Source organism: Schistocerca serialis, chromosome 5 (assembly GCF_023864345.2).
Source record: "Schistocerca serialis cubense isolate TAMUIC-IGC-003099 chromosome 5, iqSchSeri2.2, whole genome shotgun sequence".
Classification (NCBI taxonomy): Eukaryota; Metazoa; Arthropoda; class Insecta; order Orthoptera; family Acrididae; genus Schistocerca; species Schistocerca serialis.
The window spans coordinates 88,750,155-88,767,221 of record NC_064642.1 but is presented as its reverse complement, the minus strand read 5'-3'; positions in this window follow the sequence as shown (position 1 = coordinate 88,767,221).

Sequence of the window (17,067 nt, the reverse complement as noted above, 5' to 3'; positions counted from 1 at the left end):
GTCGATTATGTATATAGATTACTCAGTCTACTATTTATTTACTAAACTGGGAGCAAGTACTTAAAATGTGTTAAATAAATACCTCAAAGTGCCACCAGTAAGAAAAATTGTGCTTTAGGTCGCAAAAACGAGAAAATAAATACGCAGAAATACAAGAAAAAAGGACGAATTAGCAGGGATATAATCGCTAATGTGTGGCAAATTCGGTGTTTTTCGGACACTTGCAAAAGTACTAGCGTACTGTCAAGTCGTTTTGCAGGACTATCACTTCAAAAATGTACGTCAGGCTCTGTAATACTATAAAGTGCCATATTATACCGAAAACTACCAAAAATCGAGTGCATCTGAACTGTGACACCTATCGCAAAGAAGCAGAATGTAATATCACATGCCCTTAAAAGTTACGTAGCTGGTTTATTCCCGGTATCAAATGGATACTGTTAAAATGTCTGCGCAACATATATAAATAATCCACGACACGTACGAAAAGAATCCGTCTGTACTAGGGATGTAGTGACATTCTAATTATACAGGGCGCTATGCGGACAAACACACGAAATCCCGAGATCACGTGACTAGGCCGGCAATGTATGTTGACAACACAAAATCTGTTCCGCGCATGTGAATGCTCACTCCAGAGATAATTACTCTATGCATTTATGCATGGAGGTAAAAAAAGAGGGGAGGTGGCATTACGTCACAAACTTGAATTCGATGTCCGCCATCTTAATTAGCCCATGACGTTAGGTTCGCCGCATTCATACCCCTATAGTTCACTGCGGTGACACTGCCCTGTGACCTCACTCTGACTGTGTCGTATTACTAGAGTAAATACATAATCAGTAACAGAAAATCCTTCCAAACTGCCTTCCTGGCACAATGTTATTCGTGTAAGCTTTATAATTTTTGTATTTAAAACAGTTATTGCGCACACACGACAAAAACAATGAAAAAGAAGCACTCGTAAACAGTAATCTGCTAATGTTATGGGCTACTTAAAATGGTGCCCACTCTGACTTCAAAACAACGTTCAGTATAAGTCTGTAGCGCCTCCTCCCTTCCTTTTATACCTCCAGGAATTTATGCCTCAGCAGCTGAAAACGATCGGATGCTTAATAGCGTTAGTTATACGACTATTACCAAAGTATTTAAATTTCCTGAACTTAGTTAATGACTTTTCAATAATAAATAAGTAAGCAAACAAATAAATGGGGTTGTTGTGCCCCTGGTAAGTAAATAAGGTAAATTTTTCTGAACAAAAAGTATTTTGCCAGTTCTCTCACTGGTTAACGTGAGGCACACCGCATTTCCTGTGGTTCATGGTGCCCTGAACATGACTTAACGTAGTATCGCCTGGCTTAGGGCAATAACTGCATCTCAAGTCTATGCTTTCTACATTTCCATTAATTAATATATTCCTTACTTGAAAATACTTTGCATCTACATAACGTTGCATGCCAGTGACCACAAAAAGTTCGTGACTTGACTTTGCCCTTTCGACGGATAATAATTGACATAATAATTTTAAATACACTCCTGGAAATGGAAAAAAGAACACATTGACACCGGTGTGTCAGACCCACCATACTTGCTCCGGACACTGCGAGAGGGCTGTACAAGCAATGATCACACGCACGGCACAGCGGACACACCAAGAACCGCGGTGTTGGCCGTCGAATGGCGCTAGCTGCGCAGCATTTGTGCACCGCCGCCGTCAGTGTCAGCCAGTTTGCCGTGGCATACGGAGCTCCATCGCAGTCTTTAACACTGGTAGCATGCCGCGACAGCGTGGACGTGAACCGTATGTGCAGTTGACGGACTTTGAGCGAGGGCGTATAGTGGGCATGCGGGAGGCCGGGTGGACGTACCGCCGAATTGCTCAACACGTGGGGCGTGAGGTCTCCACAGTACATCGATGTTGTCGCCAGTGGTCGGCGGAAGGTGCACGTGCCCGTCGACCTGAGACCGGACTGCAGCGACGCACGGATGCACGCCAAGACCGTAGGATCCTACGCAGTGCCGTAGGGGACCGCACCGCCACTTCCCAGCAAATTAGGGACACTGTTGCTCCTGCGGTATCGGCGAGGACCATTCGCAACCGTCTCCATGAAGCTGGGCTACGGTCCCGCACACCGTTAGGCCGTCTTCCGCTCACGCCCCAACATCGTGCAGCCCGCCTCCAGTGGTGTCGCAACAGGCGTGAATGGAGGGACGAATGGAGACGTGTCGTCTTCAGCGATGAGAGTCGCTTCTGCCGTGGTGCCAATGATGGTCGTATGCGTGTTTGGCGCCGTGCAGGTGAGCGCCACAATCAGGACTGCATACGACCGAGGCACACAGGGCCAACACCCGGCATCATGGTGTGGGGAGCGATCTCCTACACTGGTCGTACACCACTGGTGATCGTCGAGGGGACACTGAATAGTGCACGGTACATCCAAACCGTCATCGAACCCATCGTTCTACCATTCCTAGACCGGCAAGGGAACTTGCTGTTCCAACAGGACAATGCACGTCCGCATGTATCCCGTGCCACCCAACGTGCTCTAGAAGGTGTAAGTCAACTACCCTGGCCAGCAAGATCTCCGGATCTGTCCCCCATTGAGCATGTTTGGGACTGGATGAAGCGTCGTCTCATGCGGTCTGCACGTCCAGCACGAACGCTGGTCCAACTGAGGCGCCAGGTGGAAATGGCATGGCAAGCCGTTCCACAGGACTACATCCAGCATCTCTACGATCGTCTCCATGGGAGAATAGTAGCTTGCATTGCTGCGAAAGGTGGATATACACTGTACTAGTGCCGACATTGTGCATGCTCTGTTGCCTGTGTCTATGTGCCTGTGGTTCCGCCAGTGTGATCATGTGATGTATCTGACCCCAGGAATGTGTCAATAAAGTTTCCCCTTCCTGGGACAATGAATTCGCGGTGTTCTTATTTCAATTTCCAGGAGTGTACTTATTCATTGCTTAATACGCCACTCAAATATTCATTAACATTAATACGCATATTACAATGATACTTAACGCCACTATACAATCAGTATCTCCGTTCGTATTCAGTCTTCCCTGACATAGAGTGTAACCTTCCCGTATAAAATAAAAGTGATAATTTTTTTGTTACTATCTTAACTCATGAAAACTGATAAATTTTGACGTAAGCAGCGCTACGCCATGGCCCTGTGAAATCAATCTGAATTTGCCCGTGAGAAATAAACTGAAAAACTCTTTCCTCGTGATGGTGTCGCCGGATAACGCTGTCTATATATCCGCTCGTAATTGGAACAGCTTAGTGCAATGCTGGCCTATCTATTAATACTGGACAACATTTGTCTGAGATCTGAATTATTAGAAAAACTGACTTTGCTTGATGACATAGCTGCACAGGTGGTCGTCTGATTACTAAAGAACAAATGACTATGATCTGAGAAAATTTCTGAAATATTTAAATTTAAATAAATGACTGTATCGGGATTGGCAATGACTTAAGGCAAAATTATTCCTTCTTTTCTTTATTGACTAGTAAAAATTATATTCTGAAAATCTTTTACATTATTGATAAAAATCTGCAATCCGTTATACGAAAAATTGAATATTACAAATCAGGGTCAACTGGTGCTGACGAATCACAAAAAGATTGAAACAAATTCGTATTAACATCTCAGACAAGTGACTTAATTATGCGCATGTCAATAAAAATAATAAAATTTACCTTACAATACATGGCTATGAACTGCGCTGTACCAACTGCACTGTAGCAGCGAGCGACTGCAACTACCCTGTAACAGCGAGCGATTGCAACAACTGCCGAGACTGCTCTGACCCGCGACTCTATAGCAGCAAAGATATTTTCTGTCGCAGGCAGCGCGTGAGCAATACATCGAAATTACATTTGCTTCAGCAGGGTGGTGAACCCTTTACAACACTGAATTCAAAGCTTAAATATTCTCCTAAGTATTCACTATAATTTAAGTATTTTTCAAAGTTAAGGTTACAAGCATAATGTACTCTATTATATTCGCTAGAAAACAAAAGCTCTTTCTTGGATTTTACTTGAAAGTTATTCAACGTTTCATACACTGATCAGCCAGACCATTATAACCACCTGCCTAATAGCCGGCAAGTCCACCGTTGGCGCGGATAACAGCGACGAAGCGTCGTGGCTTGGAAGCAGTGAGGCCTTGGTAGATCGCTGGGGGCAGATGGCACCACATCTGCACACATAAGTGCCAATATCCAGTGTCGCAGTTGCCGATGTCATGATGCTCACGGTGTTAACATTGGCACATGCATGGGTCGTCGGCTGCGGAAACCCATTGTTAGGAGTGTTCTGTGCTCTTTGTGTTCAGACACACTTGTACTCTGCCCAGCCTTGAAGTCTGACGTTAGTTCCGCACAGTTCACCACCTGCCAGCCTACGACGTCCGACATCTGTAATGAGGGATAGCCTCCCAACCCCACGACGTCTGGAAGTGGTTTAACTTTGGTTTCGCCACGTGCTGAAGACACTCACCATGCACTCCTCGAACACCGGAAAAGTCGTGCAGTTTCCAAAATGCTCGTCCCGAGCCTCCAGGCCATCACAATCTGCCGTCAGCCGTCCGTCAAACTCCGCGCGCCTTCGCCATACTAAACACGGGCAGTACTCTGACTGAAATTACATGCTCCATGCTTGTGTCTGACTAGCAGTCATTCCTTTCCAGTTGACGCTGCTATCGCCTGGACGGGTATACACTGATAGTAGATCGGTGGTCGTAATGTTGTGAAAGATCAGTGTATTTGTCCTGGTATTTGAAACCCCATCCAGCAGGTTGACCTCTTAAATGGCTTAACATTACCTCTAATTCTCTTAACATATGTTCCCCATTTAGGAAATGTTCCCATTTCCTAAGCGTAACCATTTAACCGGGGTCGATAATAATATACTCAGTTACGTGCAAATGTTGAATACATTTGGTAGCATCTTCACTCGTTGCCATTACAACATAACTGTAGCACCCTGCTTTAGGCTTCCTAGAATTTACTCTGACCCTGTGCTAGCTTCCCATACTTAGCAAATATATCCCTCAGGTCTGTTGCGTGTGTTAATGGAGAAACCCCACTAACACTTACAGCTCTACTGTCGTTATAGTTCATGTTGATTCACCGGTATATCCTTTTTAAAGTTTCCTTGATAATTCGTTACCAGTTGCTCAATTTCAGTTTTTAAAACCTCTCTCGTCTGACTATAGCCAGATTTGAACGTTTGTCTGTTTTCAGGATTTTCGTGTATACCAGATTTTAATTCTTTATACTTACGTTTCCATTCCTTACAGTCGCTAACAACTGTATTCAGCTGGCCACTTAAGAGAGTTACTAATTACTGTGATACATGTACAAGATCGTTTTATGTTTAAATCGGTTGTTGTTTTGATAACTGTTTCTTGATTGGGAGTCCGCCCCTGGTAGCTGAATGGCCAGCGCAACGGAATGTCATACCTAACAAAAAATGTTCAAATGGTTCTGAGCACTATGGGACTTAACATGTGAGGTCATGAGTCCCCTAGGGCCGGCCGCGGTGGCCGTGCGGTTCTAGGCGCTGCAGTCCGGAACCGCGGGACTGCTACGCTCGCAGGTTCGAATCCTGCCTCGGGCATGGATGTGTGTGATGTCCTTAGGTTAGTTAGGTTTAAGTAGTTCTAAGTTCTAGGCGACTGATGACCTAAGATATTAAGTCTCATAGTGCTCAGAGCCATTTGAACCATTTCATGAGTCCTCTAGAACTTAGAACTATTTAAACCTAACTAACCTAAGAACATCACACACATCCATGCCCGAGGCAGGATTCGAACCTGCGACCTTAGCGGTCGCACGGTTGCAGACTGGAGCGCCTAGAACCGCTCGGCCACACAGGCCGGCTGTCTGGTTCGATTCCCGGCTGCGTCGGAGATTTTCTCCGCTCAGAGACTGGGTGTTGTGTGGCCCTAATCATCACCATTTCATCCCCATCGACACGCAAGTCGCCGACGTGGCGTCAACTGGAAAGACTTGCACCAGGCGAACGGTCTAACCAACGGGAGGCCCTAGCCATACAGCATTTCCATTTGCATTGGGAGTGGACTTTGTGAAGGTTGTTTACCATTTAAATTATTGGATTGTGATATAATTGGAAAGCAAATGTGTAACGAAAAGTGCAACCTGTATGTAAATTAATTCAGCACACCATTCCATTTTTCTCTAGTAAGTTTGATGTTTTGAGTAGGTGTTTTGGTTGTCCCGCCTTTGCGGTGTTGGGATTTTACCGATTGCGGATTTCAATATCCAGGGGTTTACACTGTGGCGAATGACATTACTCTAACTGGTTGTAGTGCTGTAGTTAAGGAGTTAGCAACTGTGGCGGTAGGAAATGAAGATAGGTTGTAACCTTCCCGTATGTAATAATTTCCGGTACAAAATTGACTGTGAATTGAAACTGATAAATTCTGGACCTAAGCAGCGCTACGTCATGGCCCTGTGAAATCAACCTGAATAAACTGAAAAGTCCTTACCTCATCATGGTGTCGCCGGATAACGTTGTCTATATATCTGCTCCTAAATGGCACAGCTTAGTGCAATGCTGGCCTATCTACTACTACTGAACAACATTTGACTAAGATTTGCATTATTAGGAAAAAAACTGACTTTGGTTGTTGACACAGCTGCATAGCTGGCCCTCTGATCATTAACCAACACATGAGTATGATCTGGGAAAATTTGTAAAATATTTAAATTCAAATAAATGACTGGTAAAAAATTATGTTCTGAAAAACCTTATTATTGAAAACATTTCTGTCAACCATTACAAAATATATTGAACATTACAAGTCTGGCTTAATTAGTGTCGACAAATCACAAAAAGATTGAAACAAATTTAAATACGCGCATGGCGATGAAGAATAATAAAGTTTACCTTACACTTCATCGGAATGAATTGCGCTGCACCAGCGGCGACTGATATTGCTCTTACATGGCTAGCAACTGTACTGTAGCGGTGAAGTGTCGTGTGGCTAGGGTCTCCCGTCGGGTAGACCGTTCGCCTGGTGCAAGTCTTTCGAGTTGACGCCACTTCGGCGACCTGCGTGTCGATGGGGATGAAATGATGATGATTAGGGCAACACAACACCCAGTCCCTGAGCGGAGAAAATCTCCGACACAGCCAGGAATCGAACCCGGGCCCTTAGGATTGACATTCTGTCACGCTGACCACTCAGCTACCGGGGGCGGACACTGTAGCGGTGAGTTACTACGACTTCTCCGTAACAGCGAGCTATTGCGACCGCTTTGCAGTAGCGAGCGATTATTACTGCTGCCGACACTGCTCTGACCTGCGATTCAATTGCAGCAGAGATGTTTTATATCGCAGGCAGAGCGTGAGCAATACATCAAAACTACATTTGCTCCAGCAGGGTAGTGAAAAGTAAACCTCTTACATAATGAACCCCCTTACAAGGTATTGAAGTCCTAAGGATGTGGTTGTCATTAGAAACGAAGCACATGCTTGGTCTGGGGAACGTTGAGGAAGTCAGTCGCCTTCCCCCTTTCAAAAGACCCGTCCCAGCATTTGCCTTGAGTGATTTAGAGAAATAACTGAAAACCTCAACCTGGATGACCAGACGGCTTTAGTGGTTTGCCAGTGCTCCACCTCCCTCGGTGTGAGTAAGTGGACGTAGCAATGGCGAAGGCCAGTAATTTTATATTAGCGTGCCGTTTTATTGGCTACTAGTTATGCAAGTAAGGATACATACTGCTTGTGTTTGAGTTGTAGCTACAACTAAAGAAATATACAGGGTGTTAAGTAATATGTTGAAAGCGTCTGTGGAATGGATAGAGGACTTAAAGAGAAGCAATAAATCTATGTGTACATATGGTCAATTTCTTTTATTTTCGCAGTTAGACATATTTTTCTTGTTACACGTTTGCTTCGTTTTTGTCTACTTGTTTTCATGTTTTCAGCTTGGTTCCATAGGTATTTTTTCTTTTAAAATGTTTTCTTCTGGTGGAGAAATGAAATGCTCTAACACAATCTTATTAACGCCGCATCAAGCATTGTCTTATTCGATCCTGTATTCTAGGCTTCTGCTGTATCAGATGAAATCATTATTGAAGACGGCTGCGGAAAATTTCTTCATTAGCAATAGGTCTTGAATACACTATGTCTTTAAATGCCCCCAAAATTATAAATCCAATGGACTGAGATCTTCTGCTCTCAATTTTTATTTTTGGCGGCAAAAAGTTTCTGCAACTAACAAAATATAAAAAATTGACCGTACCTATAACTGAACTTTTTTGCTTCTTTTTAATTCCCCTGAGATTTACCAAAAATTAATTACCACTCTGCAGAAATAAATTTCCTTTTCCAGTTATCTGAGGGCAGTAGCTGCCACATTATTTATTAACCATCTTTGATGGGCGAGATAAACAAATCAGAAAAAGAAGCCTTTTTGTAACTTAACAGCTTACCCGAAGATGTGAAGCAACGTAGATTAATAGAGAAAAACATACACACAGAGTAGCAAAAAGATACTAGTGATATGATTTAACATGAACGTGAAGACTGTTATTTATAGCTTGAGGACCTTTATTATTAAAAAAATCAAAACCAGAAGAGAAACAGAATTACTGTGCTGCAATAAAATCTGACAATACAGTATTCCTGTCTCCTCAGTTTTGGTTGCAACGATCGGGAGAGCGGTTTATGTTGACCACATGCCCCTCCATATAGCATCCAATCACGCCCCAGACACAGGATGACACGGTGGTCGAACGGGCCCGATTGGCCCGTCTACGGCTAGGACGCGGAACTTTAGTTACTTTAGTCGCGGGTGACACTATTTGCAGTGATTCCATGCTCAAAGAAATATAACGTAAATAATTTGAGCGAACGGACTTACCCGAAACTTTCACGGTATGTTATCTAAAATAGTAATAATGGAAATCAATGTATACAAAGAGTTCTTCATAGTCTGTCCTTTGTGGTCTATTTACTGTTGTCGAGTCGGCCATAGTGCCGCTTTGATCGTCACTGCAGGGGCAGTTTTTGCACATAGGCCGTCGCCTGTATTGTCACACGGTTTGAACATAGGCGTCCGAAACTAGTCACCATCAAGAAATAAAAAAGATACTTCCTAATGCAACTTATGACGGAGCTGCAACCATTTATTTCAGGAATACAAAAAGAGGTAGCACGAATGGCCAAAGGTTTGTCTGACTCAAGGGAAAACGTTTCGGAACTGGTAAACACCTGGATTAGCTGGCGCTTCAACATACACATCAACTACCGCTGATGCTTGCGAAGCTTCAAGTGCCACAAGTAATTGAGGAATCAATTATATACTTCAGCCCCATACGTATAGCTCTCATGCGGACAGCGAAGATACGATTCGACTAATTACAGAGAGCACACAATCTTGAAGCAGTAAAAATGGCTCTGAGCACTATGGGACTTAACATCTGAGGTCATCAGTCCCCTAGAACTTACAACTACTTAAACCTAACTAACCTAAGGTCATAACACACATCCATGCCCGAGGCAGGATTCGAACCTGCGACCGTAGCGGTCGCGCGGTTCCAGACTGGAGCGCCTAGAACCGCTCCTTCACACCGGCCGGCCTTGAAGCAGCATTTCTTCTCGCAGTGCGTACATGAATAGAACGGGAAGAAATTTTCATACCTGGTCAAATGGAAAGTACCCTGTGACACGCATTTCACAATGGTTTGCAAAGTCTGGATACAGATGAAGGGAAAGTGTTTTGACGTATGTCTGAGTCCTGTCAACAGGAGAGTAACCTTCCTTTTCTGAACACCTAAATTGCTCAGCTGAAAGTGGCGAATCGGTTTGAGTGTGTTGTCTTACAATTTAGCAGTGTAATTTGAGGCAAGCGTCTGAAAGGCCCGTCTTTTGAGCTCAGAACATCGGCCAGGATTGTTGCGTCTGCACACAAAAGAGAGATTCCTCAACGTCGGACAAGCCAAGAACGCAAAAAGGTCACCGGGTATTTCTTGCGCCAAGTCGCGTTGGTCATCGACCGCGAACAAAGAGCACGGATAAAGATCTCGAGGCACCAGAACGGGAGAAAGCGATGTTTACGAGACTGCTAGCAGGGGAAACCGATTTACCATGTTGTATTTAGAACTGGAAGGGGATCTGACGGGTCTAGTTTTCCACGGAAACAGCGTTCCCAACACGTCACTTCCCCGTTCCGTACAGTACACAATACGCAACTTAGTTTTACACTCTAATCGTCGAGCCGCAACTCTGGAAGTACTGTGTGTATACCACACGACCCTCACGTCGTTTTCAGATGGTTTACCACAGCAGTTTAGACGATTATAGAGCGGTTTCTCCGCTGCTCCCCTAATATATAATAGGTGAAATAAAAACACGAAAACAAGGACAGCAGAGGGAGACACCATACAGCTTCAACAATTCGCACCGTATAGTCTTTACTACACAGAGGTAGGAAAAAATTGGTTTGATAAATAACCGGTTACTGAGTATACACGGTTATCATGTGACTGGGACAGTAGACTTCCGATAGTCGAATAAATGAGAACTCGATGTAAAAAAAATGTCGGCTCATCAAGAGGGAATCAAGAAAAATTAGAAATTAAGGTATCCCCTAAAAAATAAAGTTAAGAAACTGTGCTGTACTTTCAGTAATGTTTGTATTTCTTTGCAGAGTGAAGTAGAAACTAACCACTAGAATTGGAATAATGGATGACACACTGTCACGAGAGAAGCAACAAGTTATCAACGTTTTTCAAAGTATTTGTTGTAACAGTCTCAGCTGCAGTTAACACTTGATAAGTAGTTCTGATCATATTTAATGACCATCTTCAGATCTAACAATAAAGTGAAGTAAAAAATTAATAAGTAACTATTTCTGTAGATAACATGCATGAGAATTTTTCGAAGTATCAAAAATTCTTAAAAATTTTACGGAATAAGTAGATTGACAGAATTTAAATTTGAGGTTCTTAAAATTGTACCTGGTTGATCACGAGCTGTGAGAAGTCATAATTCTTTCTAAAAAAAATCATAGTCATATGCTGTAACATAAAAGGAACAGCACTACTGTTAGCAAGAATGCTCTGTGGCATCAAGCATTTCATTAAAAACGCTTCACATAATCATACCCACGAGTCATGGATGATTGGTGGGGAGGGGAGGAGGAAAGTGGGAGGAAAGAGAAAAAGACTGACATTATGCGGTATTAAAATGCAACATATATGTTGTCTAGACGAATAAGACAATTAGTTTGAAACTAAAAACTAGTTTGGATATGCAACTAACATTGACATGAAAAACATCTAGCGGTCTAAGGCGCTGCAATCATGGACTGTGCGGCTGGTTCCGGCAGAGGTTCGAGTCCTCCCTCGGGCATAGGTGTTTGTGTTTGTCCTTAGGATACTTTAGGTTAAGTAGTGTGTAAGCTTAGGGACTAATGACCTTAGCAGTTAAGTCCCATAAGATTTAACACACATTTGAACATTTTTTTTAAACATCTTGTTAAAATTCGTAATTAAAATCAAACATTGAACTGAAACATGTAGTGCAGGCAGCTTTCACCGGGGGCGTCTAAGGCGTGTTTACTGCTTGTGCAGATTGTTCTCACAGTCCTCTTGCAACCACGCTGCGACTTACCCACGTTTCCAGCAAGTGCGCCGAGCAGCTAAAGTTGTCTTCTTCCGAGTGGGTCCGAAACAAAAGGTTGGAGAACTGCTGATGACTGGCCAGTCTGAGTAAGTCACCAAAATTCTTGAAATACACGCAATCCTTGACGCCACACTGGAGATTGAGTACTTTATCTGTATTTTTTTTTTCAGGTGGTAAAATTTCAAGATGTGTCTCTACGGGCTGTCCCAGAAACGTTCGACAAATTTCGATGTGTTGCAGAAGGTTTCTTGAGGAACAAATCGATGATAGCATGCGGAACCGCCATCCAATGAGGCTACATATCGTCAACGTTAGAGGCGCCAGCACCTGCAGAAAGGTCAACCCGTCGGCAGCTAACGTGACTTTTTAAGCTAAAGCACATTAGGCGGAACATTTCTCAACGTTGTTTGTTGTTCAGTGATTGTGGCTGATTGCCACGATCGCCAGTGCGAAGAAAGGCCTTTGCCCTGTAAATACGATGATCTGTTGTTTCAGTGGATGACGGTATCCGCCACTGATTTCCGGGTGCAGTCTATTTTTGTCCTGGAACCCTCAAAAATCTCCATTAATTCGGTATACAGGAGCAAAATAAATTGCAGATGGAAATCCGTATCCTAAATTGTCATCCACGAAGGCAACAGAGCATTGCATTCATAGGAGAAAAGAGCTTTCCACATGTCAGCTAGCTCCATCTTCTCCACTGACGATCGTGGATATCAGTCGTGATCACTGAATAGCGAAAAACGTTGCTTCAGCTTAAAAACTCACGTTTGCTGCCAAACGGGGTGGCCTAACGGCACGCGCCGGCACCTATTACTTCGATGCTCTGTTGCGTCGTTGGATGGCGTTTCTGGACACATGTTCCTATCCGCGATTTGTTTCTCCATACATCCTCTACAACCACTCGAAGTTTGTTGCACATTTCTGGAACACCCTATATTGGTCCTACTGAGTGTTAAGTTTCGTTTAGATCTCCAGATGCTGTCCGGTTATTTCATAGTGACGAAGGTCAAGGACAAAAGTGTGTTCACATGATAACTGTATAAGGAGGAAGAGTGAAAGATCCAATAGCGCAACAATTACGGAAAACCAGGTTAAGAATAGGATTTCGCACACGCGAAGTTGCCTAGTTTAAGCTGAAACGTGAACCAAATAAATCAAATTGTAAATGTAGTGCATCAGTTGTGTACAAGAGTAAATGAAACGATTGTGAAAAACAGTGTATAGGTCAAACTGGTAGATTCTGGAGATCTGATTTAAAGAGCACACGTCACTTGTTGCTGCAGTACTGTGAGTTCGTGTTGTATCTCTCGGGTGCAGATCCCATGCGGTACTAACTGTCAAGCTCTCTGGACGGGCCATTGACAATCGTCGTAGATGGTGGCATCGTTCTTTAACAGAGCGTCCGGCGACTGTTCGCCGCAGTTGCACTTGGCGGGTGTCGATCGGCAGCGCACAAAATGCAGTCGGCGCCTACAGCGGCTGCACTGCAACATCTTGCTGATTATATTTAAAATAAGTTTTGTCTTTTTTTTTTTTTTTTGCAGTTAATGTAGGCATAACGGAAAAAATTCCACGCTGTCAGAGAGCGTTAGTTCATTTAATTAGGAAGAGAGAGGTAGAAATAGAAGCCAATCTTGTTAAGTTAAACGAAATTAGAGCTAAACATAAGGAAAAAATGGAAGAAATACTGCTAGATTATTAATTATGCTCCAGAGTGGGCCAAGGAATCAAACGAACGGGTGAAGAACAAAAAATGTTCAAATTTGTGTCAATTCTTAAGGGACCAAACTGCTGAGGTCATCGATCCCTAGACTTACACACTACTTTAAACTAACTTAAACTAGCTTATGCTAAGAACAACACACACACCCATGCCCGAGGGAGGACTCGAACCTCCGGCGGGAGGGACCGCGCAATTCGTGACATGGCGCCCAACCCATTATCATTATTATGTTACATTATCATTATCACAATGTTACACGATCAGTATTGATCATAATGTTACATTTATCTTTGTTGTTAAGAAATAGGAATTAACCCACTTGGGGCTTTCATATGTGGTAGCTGACTAAGTTGTTAACATTACTATACCATCTTTAAATCACACAAGTAAGAGGCCACTAGTATAACATGTAAAAAAGATTTATAGCAACAAGATTGCGGCCATATTTATCAATACCACGGTGCACTCACGTTTCTAATTGTACCTTATCAACCATTAACAAATGCTAGGATATCTCTACTCTTTATATTATGTTATATTTAAATGTGGTGTTTAACATGAAATCGTTTGATTCTTTTATGTGCTTAAATGCTTTTAAGTACAAGACATGGTTCACATACCTGTGTTATTTGCACTTATTCCGAAGTAATGTTCTACCACATATAACAGGATTTACATGCCTGATGATATGTACATCATAAATATCGCCTCAAACCTCACGGGCTAATTAATGAGTGAGTAGAATAAGTAATTGCACTGTATTATATTAATTCTGAATCGAGGAAAAATTACACAGCTTGGAGTTGGCCATGTGTTAATTTCACGTACAAAGCTGTGTATTTACCAACTAAAATATACTTTAAACAACGTCAATGAGTGGCTGGACTGTAATATTTATGGATGCAGCGAATATTATCAAGAGGTTTGTTACTGTTTATGAGCAGACAACTTTATTGTATACTAAGATAAACAGCTCCTTCAAAGATGTAACAACTACCAAAAAAAATAATATGTTCCTAACCTTTCCTATCCTACAGGACACTGAGTCCAAAGATTAAAAGAAAAAGTCACCTGCTTGTAACAGGAATTTCTATGACCAAGACAATTTGTCACTTAGCCAACTGTCATTCGGTCAAGATGGTATACTCAGTGAGAAAACAAAGCAGTATGCTTCACCAGAAATATCGACCCTTAGACAATGTGTCTAATTGTGTATTTTAAATACGACAGAATGCTATCTTAGGCACTGTATAACAATTGTAAGTAAGCTTTATAAATATGGATTCTTACGGTTGTATCACTTGTTACGTATTTCACTGTTATTGTCCAATATGCTTTCAGAAACACTTGATAATGGCACTTTGATGCCGAAATCATGATCGTGTAAATGTAACACTGCAAATAAAAAACAATCTAATGGCGGTACTGACTTTAAAGAAGTATATTATGACTGTGGCCCCACATTATGAAAAAATTATATTATTTAGTGATATTCTGTACGATTAACTTGGAAAGAGAGGTACATTGCAGGGTTTGAACCGGTACCACAACGCATGGTAGATGTGAAGCTTGGGCGCTGTATTAGGCTCGCACGCTCGAAACAGATCTAATGTTACAGCTATAGAAGGTACTCATAAAATTTCAACATCTATTTTCTCATAAACATGAAAAGCCGCTAGCCAGGAACTCAGAACACGCCCCTCTACATCTAACACTCATTTACATCCGTAATTAATAGGCCTGATGGTCCTCTAGTGGTATAAGTCACAATGCGTTGTAAACTGAACGACAACTGCTTTTGCTTGCCCCGTTGCTCAAGCATTCCTTCGCTCCCCCGTCCTTTGGCGCTGCAGACGCACGTGTCGTGGAGTTTGCCTCTGCCGTTACTTGCAGGCCCGTGGCCCTTCTTCCGCTCTGGTAGCGCCAGCCGTGCGCTGTTAGCCGTTCGTCTGCCACGGCTGATGACCCCCAGTCTCCTCTGCGTCGCTTCTCGGCCTCCCTTCTCAGCCTGCCGTACTGCTACGGACGCACGCCGACTGATGAGGTGTGGCGCTATCCTCGCCTCTTTTCGTATGGTCGCTTCAGAAAGAAGAATAGTTTTGTGCCCATATTCTGACTTTTGAGAGAAACACACTTATATAGGGGAAAGAAACTTTTCCTCTGAGCCGGCTGGAGTGGTCGAGCGGTTCTAGGCGCTCCAATCTGGAACCGCGCGACCGCTGCGGTCGCAGGTTCGAATCCTGCCTCGGGCATGGATGTGTCTGATGTCCTTAGGTTAGTTATGTTTAAGTAGTTCTAAGTTCTAGGGGACTGATGACCTCAGATGTTGAGTCCAATAGTGCTCAGAGCCATTTGAACCATTTTTCCTCTGACTACAGTTAAACTATCTTCATTTTATTTTGCTAATATCTATTTCTGGGCTTTCGGTTTCATCATAAGATGTATATGCTGAACCAAAACAGTCTGACCACAGCACACCGTGATAATGAATGCTGCCTGGTTGCATGTCGGGCACGTGAAGCTTTGAGGATGGGACGTGGAACAGAGACAAACGAGGGGTCATTCTAGCGACGATAATGGTCCTCAAATGGGGAAATCCACTTGTAACCGACCGCACACTTCAGTATACACTCTAAGGAGAAAAAAAAAAAAAAGCAGCAAGAAGAAATTATCCGAATGGGACGGACATCGGGATAACGTCATGTACATGTACAGACAAACAAATGATTACAAAACTTCCTGGCAGATTAAAACTGCAGTGAACACATGGTGTGTCGTGGGGCGATCACTCTGTTTTTAAAATAATTGAACAGCCGCGATCGCTTCAATCGTTTATTAGATGACTGGTATCAGCACTCTGAAGGTGCCATCATCAGATCTGAAACGTGGATTAACATTTATAAAACCATATGGGCATCATGGCATATGAGGCAGACCATCTGATAAAATCATTGTCACAACCAATAAAAATAATAAAAAACTGCTCTCGTGGTCGTTCTTTCCATAAAATATGAAACTGAAGTCACCAGATAAAACTACCACTTCTCGCCTAACACCGGTCGCCATCATCCTAGGTGTTAGACGAGAAGTGGTAGTTTTATCTGGTGACTTCAGTTTCATATTTTATGGAAAGAACGACCACGAGAGCAGTTTTTTATTATTTTTATTGGTTGTGACAATGATTTTATCAGATGGTCTGCCTCATATGCCATGATGTCCATATGGTTTTATAAATGTTAATCCACGCTTCAGATCTGATGATGGCACCTTCAGAGTGCTGATACCAGTCATCTAATAAACGATTGAAGCGATCGTGGCTGTTCAATTATTTTAGATTAAAACTGTGTGCGGGACCGAGACTGCCAGGAAATTTCATGTGAGCGCACACTCCGCTGTAGAGTGAAAAGTCTGAATCTGGAAACTTCCCCCAGGCTGTGGCTAAGCTATGTCTCCGCAATACCCTTTCTTTCAGGAGTGCTAGTTCTGCAAGGTTCGCAGGAGGGCTTCTGTAAGGTTTGGAAGTTAGGAGACGAGGTATTGGCAGAAGTAAAGCTGTGAGGACGGGTCATGAGTCGTGCTTGGGTAGTTCAGTTGGTAGAGCACTTGCCGGCAAAAGGCAAAGGTTCCAAGTTCGAGTCTCTGTCCAGCACACAGTTTTACTCTGCCAGGA